We start from the raw sequence: 12,450 nt of genomic DNA, 5'->3' as shown, positions 1-12,450 counted from the left end.
GCTCTTGTAAATATTTTATTCCTTGTGTTTAATTTTCATGATTGCAAGCTACTTTATCATGTATTGATGAAACACACATGTGATTTTCATGGAGCAAATCGTGTGTCTTTATTCTATTAGTGGAAGTTATTAAGCTTTCATTTGTCAGATAACTTTGGAACACTTTTGTAATTCCCTATCAAGTTTTTTAACTTCATTTACTCTGGACTCTCACATTTTTCCCATTTAAATATAGCATAGAAACCAACATGGTGCATGCATCAGGCAGTGAGTACATTTTACAAAATTAAGATTTGCAAATGAAAAAACAAGATTGTCCAGTGACTAAAGGGTTTGGATTCTGATGCTTGAAAATCTGATTTTGATTACTGGAAATTAGGTACAGTTGGACAGGAAGAACCGAACACAAATTTTGTTTTTGAACTAGATACAAAGCCCTAGATATATTACACAAAGACTGAAAACACATACTCATTCTCACATATGCTATATGTACATACATACATACATGAAAATGACTCTCATATTGAAGATTTATATTTAATAATAACTTGATTGCATCATAAATAAATTTATTTAAAAAGTTCTTGCCAGTAGATGAAATTTTTTCACTAAATCACAGATAAAGCAAATGAGAACAAGGGATGAAACTTGAGGAAATTATTATGTTTCTGATCTATGCAGGAAAGGTAAATGAGGAATTAGGAAAAATGATTAGATCATCTTCACATTTGTAATCTGATTATGTGGACAAATATGCAGGAAGTACTGTCAATCTTGTAGCCTGGGAAATTTGGAACATCAATGAAAGTATATTAAATAACAACAAGTTCATGTTTGAGTGATGAGATTCATCTTGAAGAATTCTCAAGCAGAAATATCGCAAGAACTCCTTCTGAAGATAAGTGAGTAGATTGGATATTTGTGTAATCATACGGATTTTAGTAATCAAGAGCCCAATTTATCAAATGTTAGAGATTACATATTGCTTGTAAAAAGTAATATGTAATATGAAAACAACATATGGATGAGAGATAATTTCAAACCCCATTTTCATTATGTATTCTTATCTCAAATCAGTGTAACATGATCAAGAATGAATCTGATCTATTATAAATATGTAATGTTTCCTTGCCTTTATGTATTTTTTTCCTCAAAAAACATGATTATTTACCCTAAATCTGATTCACTTTTTCTATTTGGTACTCATTAATGAAAAATTTAAACGGCTATGCAACTTGACAAATATGTTTTTCTTTAAAATAATTTCAGGTATAGTTCTTGCTTTTAACAATGATTAAAAATGTTTTTTATATATTATTTTTATATAATATATATTGTTTTAAAGTTTTTAATACAATATATTTTGAGCATAATTTTCACAATGGACTATTTTGGATTACATCATGTATTTAATCTCACACTGCTTGAATTACTTTTATCATTAATCAATGTATTTAAACAATTTACAGCCTGGTCACAGACACTTCTCTTCTCTCCTGACAGTACTACCCTCCCATCCCACAAACCCCATTCCCCTTCCCCTTCCCCTTCTCCTCATAGAAAAGTTCCCTGGCATATCAAGTCTCAGCAAGACCAAGAGTTTCCTCTCTCACTAAGACCATATGAGGCAGACCAACTATATGAAAGGGAACAACAGGAAAGGAGGTTTTCTTAGTTTATATTCACCAAATGAATATTTTCACTCAGGATTGGTGCCTGCTAAATCATAGGATATACAAAGAAAAAATGTAATTCATGAACTCAATTTTAATTTCAGTTTTTAAGAACTGGAGATGACAAGCATTTTCATTATTTTCTTTTATTTCAGATTAATGTTTTTGTACTACCAAAGTAGAATAATTTACCATTTTTTAAGACATCTTTTATGTTTTTAATTGGAATTCCATGATGAATGTTCACTTCCACATACGAGTCCCATAATACTTTACTGAGACTGAAATTTTTTTATCTTGTTCCGTTATATATAAAAATTCAAAAGTGATGACCGTTAGAATTCTACCAATTTTGAAATATAGATTACATCAATTTTGTTGTCCAAACTTTATTGATTTTTAAATTCAGTTTCTTGAAAATTATGTTCTGGTGCTTGGATCATATTCACCTTTCAGTAAATGCCTCTGAGTTCTATCACCAGTTTTCTACTAAACTGAACAAACACACACACACACACACACACACACACACACACACACACACACACACATACACACACATACACTTTTTCTTTTAACCCATCACATTACTGAATGTGTAGCTTTCCAGTTTAGGATTGTCAACATATAAGAGTCCTCATCCACAATTACTTTTATTGTGTTATTGCAAAACATCAAAATTAATTATTAGTTCAATATTTAATGTACATAGTAGTATGACTTTTAAAAATATTCTTAGAATGCTTTTATTTTGCTTTTAAAATTGTATATAGAACCTAGATAATCGTATTTAGTATACCAACTTATTTCCCAAATAATGAACTTATATCAGATTGACATGTCATAATCATTACCAGAGATGTAAGTTTAGTTAATTTTCCAAGAAATGTAATGACATGATAAAGTATTTCAATTAGTGACAAAATCGGAGTTTTTTTTCTCCACAGTAAAGGTGACAATCAACATATTGAAGATTCAATCTGATGCCTTATCTGTGTGATATTTTTTGATAATCTCTTTTGAACTTTTTGATTTTACAAAAGTATAAAAATTCATTTAAGAATTCTCATTAGCTCAGAGTATAGTTCTGTACATGCCAGAAGAGAAAGTTATTGCCTAATAATGATGATGCTTTAAAACAAGTGTTAAATATTTTCTTTTAAAAAATTAGAAAAAATATGTTTGTATCCACCATAATTTAGATATCATTCTTACAAAATGCTACAGTAAAATCTTTAATGTTTCCGGTCACTTCAGCAGTGTTCAAATTTGTGAAGAAGGTAGTACATGGTTCAAAATTTAATTCAAATGTAAATACAGTTGTGTCTCAGAAGAAATATTTGTTCTAGATTAGACAACAGAATGGATTCAGTCATTCATTTTTATTTGGTGATATGTTTTTGTCTATGTGTAAACTAAGAATTTCTCAAGCAAGTACAAAATAAAATGATTTTTAATTTTTAAAATTAGGTTTTGAATTGTCAAGAACAGTCATTATTATCCTAAAAATAATACACTTGAGAGAATTAAATAGAATGTGAGACATGGAATCATAAATTTTTAGTTTTTTTTTTTAAATTTGGTAACAAAAAGGAATAGATGTTATAATGTGTGAATTCCTAACTGTACATATGTATATGGATCTCTATATATATATCTTTATGACTTGATCTTATTTTAAATTTTTATTTTATTTCATAAATGAAAAATTTAAAAACAGAAACAACAGTATATAATTAGATTAAATTCATAACCATAAAATACAAGTTTATGTAATTTTTAAATTTTGACTGAAGTAATGATCCACGGTGTGTGTTATTTTAAATTTATATATATGTATATTTAATGAATATTTAACAAAGGCATATTAATAATATTAATACTAGTTTATATTATAGAAATTATTTAAGATTCCAGTAAAGAGTATGAATTGTTATTGTTCCTACTCTCATTAAATTTTAGGTGATTTCCACACTCATTGTTTTTATGCTTTTCATAAACCACTTAAGAAATTTTTAGATGTGGAAGAACACCAAATATTTGCATTTTATCCTCAGGAAAAGCAATTATTTTCAGTTTCATTAATACAAAAATATTATACTATTCTAAACTAGAAAAGTATCAATGATTTTTGACACTATAAAATTTCAGTATTTCAGTTTCAAGCAGTTTTTAAAAATTTTTCAAGAAACAACTTTTCCATTTAGCATAAAGTAAATGTGGAAACCTTCCCTCTTGGTTCATGGCTTGTTGGATTTGTGGGAGTTTCAGATGTGGTCCCAAAATTATATAAAAGGATCATTAGCAGATTAATATTTTATGCACTCTACATATTTGTTTTAATAATTTTATAATTTCATAAATAAAATAAAGACAGGATTTAAAATAATAACTAAGCATGAGGCTGAGTGAGGGAAAGAGCCTGTCAAAAAGCAGCCTTTATCCATGAAAATTATGCTCCCTTGTGTGAGTTAATGTCCTTTGAAAGAGCAAGGAAGAATGGCTTAAGTTTTCTGCCTCAAGGATCCCTAAAAGACAGATTTTGGCCTGAAAATTTAAATCTAATGAAGCCTCTCTTCCTGATGTAAGTTTCATTTAAAAGCTATATCAAAGTCACAGAAGAAATATGGGAGGCAAATTAACCCAATCTCTGAAAGACAAATATCAAAGCTTATCACACAAATATCCTCCAATCTTATTTTCCAAATGTTCATTTACTTGGGAGTATCTGCTTTTAAAGGTGTATACAGCCCAAAGGAATCAGGGAAAGGGAAGCAGTGAGAAACCTTCATGAGTAATAAGGGGTTTTGTAGCCCAACACAGTGGACATGAAAATAGGGCAATTCAGGGGTTGATTACAATAGGCTATCAGCACTGAAGAAGTAAAGTGAGTGAAGATGTTCAGTGCCAAAAACATGGTTACATGTCACAAGGAAACATATGTCTGTATGGTATTTATTATAAATTTTGCAGGTCAAAACTTAAATCTCTATAATTGTACGAAATAAATAAGTTAAAAATTTTTGGGTTTTTTTTATTGTGATGTAAACAAAGAAAATCTGTTTTATTTTTTATTTAATTTTTAAAAATGTATTCAGATTACATTTCTATTGTTATCCAATCCCTGCTATCCTCCCATTCTTCCCTCTCTCCCATTTTCATCCTACTCCCCTCCCCTAGGTCTGTGACTGAGTGAGACCTCCTCACCCACTATATGGTCATAGGTTATCAAGTCTCATGTTGGGAGCCTTCTTCCACTTCCTTTGAGTGCCACCAGGCCTCCCCACCAAAGAGAAGTAGTCAAATATGGGACATCAGAGTTCATGTGAGAGTCAGTCCCCACTCTCCACACAACTCTGGAGAATGTCCTGTCCATTGGCTACATCATAGTAGGAGTTCAATTTTTACTGCTTGTATTGTCTTTGGTTGGTGCCGAAGTTTGAGCAGAGCCCTCTGGGTCCAGATCCACCCATCATGATCTTCTTCTTGTAGGATTCTAGGACACTTTGGGTCCTTCTATTACCTCATCTCCTATATGTCTATTACCTAGAGTACCAATAAGATGTCCTCACATCAATCCCAATCTACTGATGAGTGAAGACTTTCATGGAACATACCTTTTGGTTTAGTGTCCAATTATAAGTGAGTATATACCATGTCAGTCATTATGCTTCTGAGTTAACTCACTCGGTATGATCATTTCTAGTTCTAACAATTTGTCCACAAATTTCAGAATTTCCTTGTTTTTAATAGCTTAGTAGTATTCCATAGTGCAAATGTACCAGTTTCTTTTTCCATTCTCCGACCGAGGGACATTTATTTTGTTTTCAATTTCTTTCTATTATGAATAATGCTGGTATGAACAAGGTTGAGCATATGTCCTTGTTGTGTGGTGCAGCATTTTCTGAGTATATTCATAGTCTTGATGGAGCCCTATTCCCAGTTTTCTGAGAAAGCACCAGATAGATTTCCAAAGTAGTTATACAAGCCAAACACAGTACTTAACAGAGGAATGCTAATGTCTGAGAAAAACTTAAAGAAATATTCAAAAACCTTACTTTATCAGAGAAATACAAATCAAAACAACTGTTCACTTCCATCATACACACTTATGAATAGCTAAGATCAAATTTTGAAGAGACAGTACATGCAGGCAAATATGGGGAGAAAGGGGAACATTACTCCATTGCTTGTGGGAGTACAAACTTGTACAATCTCTTTGAAAATCAATCTGGTGCTTTCTCACAGAATTTAGAATAGTGACACTACACTTGATTTTATACAAAAGTCCAATACATTATAATTGAGAATAGTGTTAAGACAAGACCTAGCTATACAACTCCTGGGCACATACCTGAAAGATGATCCACAATAACACAAAGACATTTGATCAATTATGTTCATGGTACCTTTATTTGTAATAGCCAGAATATCAAAACAGCCTGGATGTCCCTCAACCAAGGAATGAATAAAGAAAGTGTGGAACATTTACAAAATGGTATACTACTTAGGTATTAAAAACAAGTAAATCTTGAAAATTTCAGTCATGTCCTTTAACAGGTTATTTTTATCTCTAAATGTTGAATTTTAAATAAAAATAGGAATGATTGAATGAGTATTCAGTTTTATAATCAATAAGACTTATTATAGGAATCATCTATAATATTTATCACAGTTCACTCACGATCCTTCACTTAATTTAGGTACTGTACATCTCTTGAAATACAACTTTTTGGTACTTAAAAAGGCAGCTAGTCTGGCCCCTTTGCCACTGTTAAATGTATTATATATACGTTTCTCTACTGCTCCATCTTCTATCATACACTTTACCATATTTTGTTTATAATCAATAAGGGTTCTTATAGGAATCATCTGTAATATTTGTGACAGTGAACTCATGATCCTTCACATATTTTTGGTACTGTATATCTCTTATGAGATAACTTTTTTGTACTTGAAAACGCAGCTAGTCTGGCTCTTTGGCAATGATATTCCATTACATTTTTCACTGCGGTATAGTTAGTATTACTCGAGGAACGAAAATATAATTTATACTCATCAAGTTGACAATTAAGCTTGAATAAGGTATATACTTAGTTACATAAATTTAGACTAGTCTGAAACTTCTATAACTGAAATATGAAAAAATGAATTGTGCAATAATCACCTGGTGACCCCTATTCTTTTATCAATGATTTCTACAAGGTTAGACGAAAAATCTCAGCATTTTACACATACCAGAGAGATCCACGGAGTGAAACTAACCCTATCTCCCACTTGAAGTAAAGTGGCCTTGTGTTTACTGTATCCTGGCAACTCTAGAATTCACACGGATTATGAGAATGCCTGAGAACATAAAAGCCAAGGACTATGATTGGTTTTTAGAGGCAAGATTGTAATTGGTCAAAACACATGTTTTAATGATTGTGGTTACTGTTAAGAGCAAGGCTATGATTGGTCAGAAACACTAACTTCGATGAATATTATTGGTTCTAAGAGTGAGTGTTGCCATTTCTTCAAATATAATCCTTAGTGAATGTGATTGATGGTTAGTGAGTGGCTAGGCTGTGATTTGTCTAAATAGAAGTTCCAAAGACAGTGAATGGTTCTACAAGGCTTAGCAGTTGTACTCTATGAGTCCATATGGAGATTTTCAGTAGTGGCTGCTTTCCTGATTTGATTTCCTAATCTATCTATATCTGTTCATGTTATATTTCAACTCCTTTCTTTTTATGAAATGTTTTTACTGTGTGTGTGAATACAAAGAGAAAAGGCATCCTATATTCCTGAGTGTGAGAGCCTGCATGTGTCTGTCTATTTTCTTTTCATCTAGTGAATAGAATCTAATAAGGGCCTGGGTGTATTTACCTGACTGTTTCTCTGTCACCTGTCTCTAGTGGCCAGAGCATCTATTTGCCTGAGTGTGAGTGCGTGTCATTGTCTCTCTTCATTTATTGAAATACATTGTACAACCTACAAATTCAAAATACGCTCTGTATTTCAAAATCTCAAGGAGAAATTTGTGGATTTTTTTATTGATGACTAGTGTTTAAAGAGATAATTATTTTATATCAGATTCAAATATGAGGCAATATACACATGCGTCCTGACATTAGTGTTTCTTTAAATAATATCACTTTCCTTTTTATATTTTTAACATCTCTAATTAATAAGACTAAAAAGAAAGGAAATCTCAAATTTTACTTTAAGCAAATATTAGTAGCATATGGTTTTATATATAAACTCAGGATCAGAAAGAATGGTCTATAGCTATACCACCCTTAACATGACAATTTCATTTTTTTTATTTCACTATATATTATTTTGTTTTATGTTATTATTATTCTTTATATGTTTGTTGGTTTTGTATTGAAAGACAGATTGGATGTGGACCTATCCAGATTGGAGCAGAGATGGGGGCAAAGTAAGAAAAATAGAAGGAAATAAATCTGTTTTCAAGTATACTGTATTTAAAAAAATCCATTTTCACTTGGGCATGATGGTTCAGTTCTTTAATTCCAGGACCTGGCATGTAGAAGCAGGAGGATCTCTGTGATTTTGAGGGCATTCTGGTGTACAAAAGTGAGTACACGATAGCCAGGGGTGCTCAAAAAACAAAAAAAGCAAAAATCTGTTTTTATCCCAGGAAAAATAATTTAAAATGAAGTAAATACATAAAATCTACCAAATAAAACAAAAACACATTAAAGAATGAATGCAACTACAGAACTATTAAAATTACAATTACATCTTGGTGATTAAAATGGTTCACAGCCATCATAGAAGAGTAAGATTCATGGTTACCTTCCTCCTTTTGAGGAGGCACTCAGAAAAGAGGCACTTAGGTCTGTTCCAGCTCAAGATTCCCTTGGCTGTGTTTGTAGGACATGGTGTCTTCAGCAATAGTGGCTTTCCTTTCACCTTTGGGGTAATCAAGTGTGTTGTTCTAATTCACTTAATCATAGAAAAATCCAGAATGTTATTGTAAGGGTGTGTTTTAATGAGACCCTAAGTATTGATTCTAATTTCACAGCAAAACTGAAAGTGTAATTTAGAAAGAAAGGCTATTTCAAATTTATATGTAAATTTGTGATCCCCTGAAGAAACTGTTGAAGAAAATAGTATTTAGCACTTGTAAATAAATAATTAGAAAATGTTAGGTGGTATCAACAGCATCATACTTTGATAACATTCATAAAAATAATGAATGCTTGATGGTGCCTGCGCTGAGGCAATTCTCAGAAATAAATGATAAGACAAAAGTCCATCTAAGTCTAATTATTTGAAATTTGCTTATATTTTAAGGATTTAAAGAATTGAATGCTTGTTTTTCTCAAGTCTGGGAATTTTTGAACATAAAATGGTAGACGTACAATATAGAAAAATAAATATTCATATGTAGCACAAAAATACATGTTGAATCTCATTAACTTAATGAATTGATAAGCGTTAATAATGTAGTATGAAAACAAATTAAGAACTGTTCTTCAAAGTTCATTATTAATACAACTTTTTCTTTTTCTTTTTTATTTTTCTAGACAGGGTTTCTCTGTGTTAGCCTTGGTTGTCCTGGACTTGCTTTGTAAACCAGGCTGGCCTCGAACTCAGTGATCAGCCTGCCTCTGCCTCCCGAGTGCTTAGATTAAATGCATGCACCACCACTCCCGGCTTTCTTTCAAATATTTAAACACTGACTTTAAAGGTCCAACTGTTTACCTAAAATGTCTATTTTGCCTAAGCTGTGTATGTCAAGATAAACCAAAACATACACCATTTCTCAATTTTAAATGTTTTTTATTTTTAAGTACATAACAAAGCTCACCTGAAAATGTCCTCCATTGAGTCAGGAGGAGATTTTACACATCGTCACTAGGCAAAGACTTCCATTTAGGACATGTATCTGTAAATTCAAACAAGTAGAAATAAAAGGGTTAATTCATCTCAGTGCTTCAAAGGACTGTAATTGCTATTTTTGGCAGTGTAGATGAGAATTGATCCTTTCTAGTATACTTTAATTTTCCTTTAGTTGTTACACAGCCAAAAACCTTACATTTTCCTCTCTCATAAATGTTTCCAATGTTTTCAGATGGAATCCCAAGTGTTCTGGTCAGGTTCAAGTATTCTTCAGTCATTTCTTCAGTAAGATTTCTTTCTTTTGCTTCATTTCAAGAGGAAAACCCAAAAGATATATATTTGAGAATTTGTCTAAAGTGTGGATTCATCAACCCTCATTGCTCAAGGGGAATTCTTCCATATTCACACAAGGTCCAGCATACTTTGCTAATTATAGTCATAAATGTATTGATAAAATTGTGTCGCAGTATAAAGGGCACTTCAATTTTTTGTAATTATAGTCATTTTATAGTTCTTAGGACATTGAAGAGACTCTCAGCTATTTCTTTATATATTTTCATTTTATAAGCCTTAAATCTGTTAAACACTATTTCAGGTCTTGTAAATATGTGTCTAAGAAATTTCCAAGGTTCCAACATAATAGCCACACATCTTATTTCTTTCTCAGATGAAGAATTTAACCCTTTATTTCCTTGACCACAAACCAAAGTCATGGTATTTAATTTGACAAGTTCTCTTTGCGCATTATATTTTCCAGCTTCTCTGTAGAGGATATGAAGAAAAATCCAAATATTTTCCTTTTGATATGTCAGAAATATTCTAATCTAATTAATCCTAATGTGGCATTTGATTTCAGGAATTTTAAATCAATTCTAGATTCTATTTTTTGGATGATCACTGGCAAACATATCTATGTCTTTTTGGTCTTTTATGTAAGTGAGTACATTTGTAGTAGAGATAATATTTACTGTAGGAAGTCAAATCACCCTATAAGGTACAACTGTGATGTTATAAATGATGAATAGTTGCTTGATGAAGTTGTAATATCTGATATCTCATTTAAAACATGGCTATATAAGCCAGGCTTTTTTATGTGTGTAAAAAATCCCAAAGACATCTTCATATGACCATTAATAATTGCATCAATAACAAGAGGTATGGAGAATGAGTATATGTGTGCTTTTTGTTGAATACTCTTATAGGCATCATGGAGAAGCTGCATATGTATTGAAAGAAGAACCTAAATTCTTCTTCTAGTAATAACTTCAATCCAAAACTTTCAGTAACATATTTTAAGCAACATATATTCTGCAATTAAAATAAACATATAACTTTGTATTCTAAGGAAAAAATTGAAAAGAATTTTTTTATTATAAAACCATCTGTACTTACACAATGCTATTGCAATTCTTATTTCTCTCACTTGATCATGAATATATAAGATGGAGAGTAACATTGTGGTATTTGATATGTAAGAAATTCTAATCATAAATAATATTAGAACTGTGAAGAGAAAATAACATATTACTTATTACTTCATAGTATGTATTTCCCAATTACTTAAGATTTCTTGTCTTGACATATTATCACATATCTTAATAATAATGATTAATCAGTCTCTAAAAGTTAAATATTTTGTAGTATTTCACTTAGGAAATTTTTTTTTCTATCCTCATATGTACAGACAATAGAGAAAGTACAATTTATTCCAAGTTTGCTCAACTGTAACATAATCTATATGTATTAATAGTTGTAATTTACCTTGTAAAAATATTAGTATGTACATGGAAGTTGTAATCTCTCAAGAGATTCAAATTGCTAAAAAAAAAAAAGCCTATTTTTTGAACATACATAGTTGATCAGAGGCCATTCCCACTTGGTATCTCTAGTACTTGAACATGCACTAGGCTCAAACAAATTCAAGTTAACATCATGTCATATGTATCTGATCAGAACTTAGAGGCAAAAATACTTTTGAGTGCTCTGGTAGTGGAAAAGTGCAACACAGGTTTATAATACAATTGCTGTGTAATTAATTATACCATGAATTTGTTAAAACAAGGTTTAAAGAAGGGCATTTTGGAAGAGAGATATGTGAAACACACAACCAATATCTGAAGGAGTGCACTATTAAGATTTTTCCTAAACATCTCTTTGAAAAACAATAATAATTAATTTTAAATTAATTTATGTACCATTGCACTATACCCTAATATATATTTAATTATAATAAAAATCTATGGCTTTTAAATTATCTGTTGTCAGTTTTCACAAATGAAATAAATTTTAAAGAGGAATTCACTGGTATCTTCAATGCCACTATGTGTCTCAAATTGAAAATTGTTGAAATTCTATTTGGCTGGACCAATTTTAAGTTTGAGTTCTGAGAACTGTGACTTTCAATGTGTTAACAAGAAAAAGTTGGTTCATGGTTGTATCATTTTCTATCCAGTAAGAATTAAGGCCAAATCATCTATGAAAATACACTGTGAAGCCAGAGGAACAGACCCCTAAGCATGTTCCACTATGTACTGCAACTGTAAAGCAATGAGAAATCCAAAGCCAGGATTTTAACTTTTTACTTATATATCTCATGTGGATACTACTCAGTGTGAAAAGCTAAGAGAGAAATATGATTTATTTCTGTAGGTGATAAGGTCAAAGTTGACAATTGTTCATATATTTTGGTTATAAATCTCCTACAATCATAATTAATTACTTTTCCATATGTCACCACCATCTCTTAAACTTTTTTATTAGTTTGCATTTATCTGTTTTAATATATTTTCAAACTAGTAAACACTCATTAGAAAGAGTGGTTTCCAAATATGTTTAATATAAACCATCAAAATTTTAAATAATTTTCCAATTTGGAATTGTATTAGGAGATTCTGGTTTAAAACATTCCTTCACATTATTA

Source organism: Acomys russatus, unplaced genomic scaffold (genome assembly GCF_903995435.1).
Source record: "Acomys russatus unplaced genomic scaffold, mAcoRus1.1, whole genome shotgun sequence".
In the NCBI taxonomy this organism is placed as follows: Eukaryota; Metazoa; Chordata; class Mammalia; order Rodentia; family Muridae; genus Acomys; species Acomys russatus.
Note: the sequence above shows the minus strand (reverse complement) of the source record.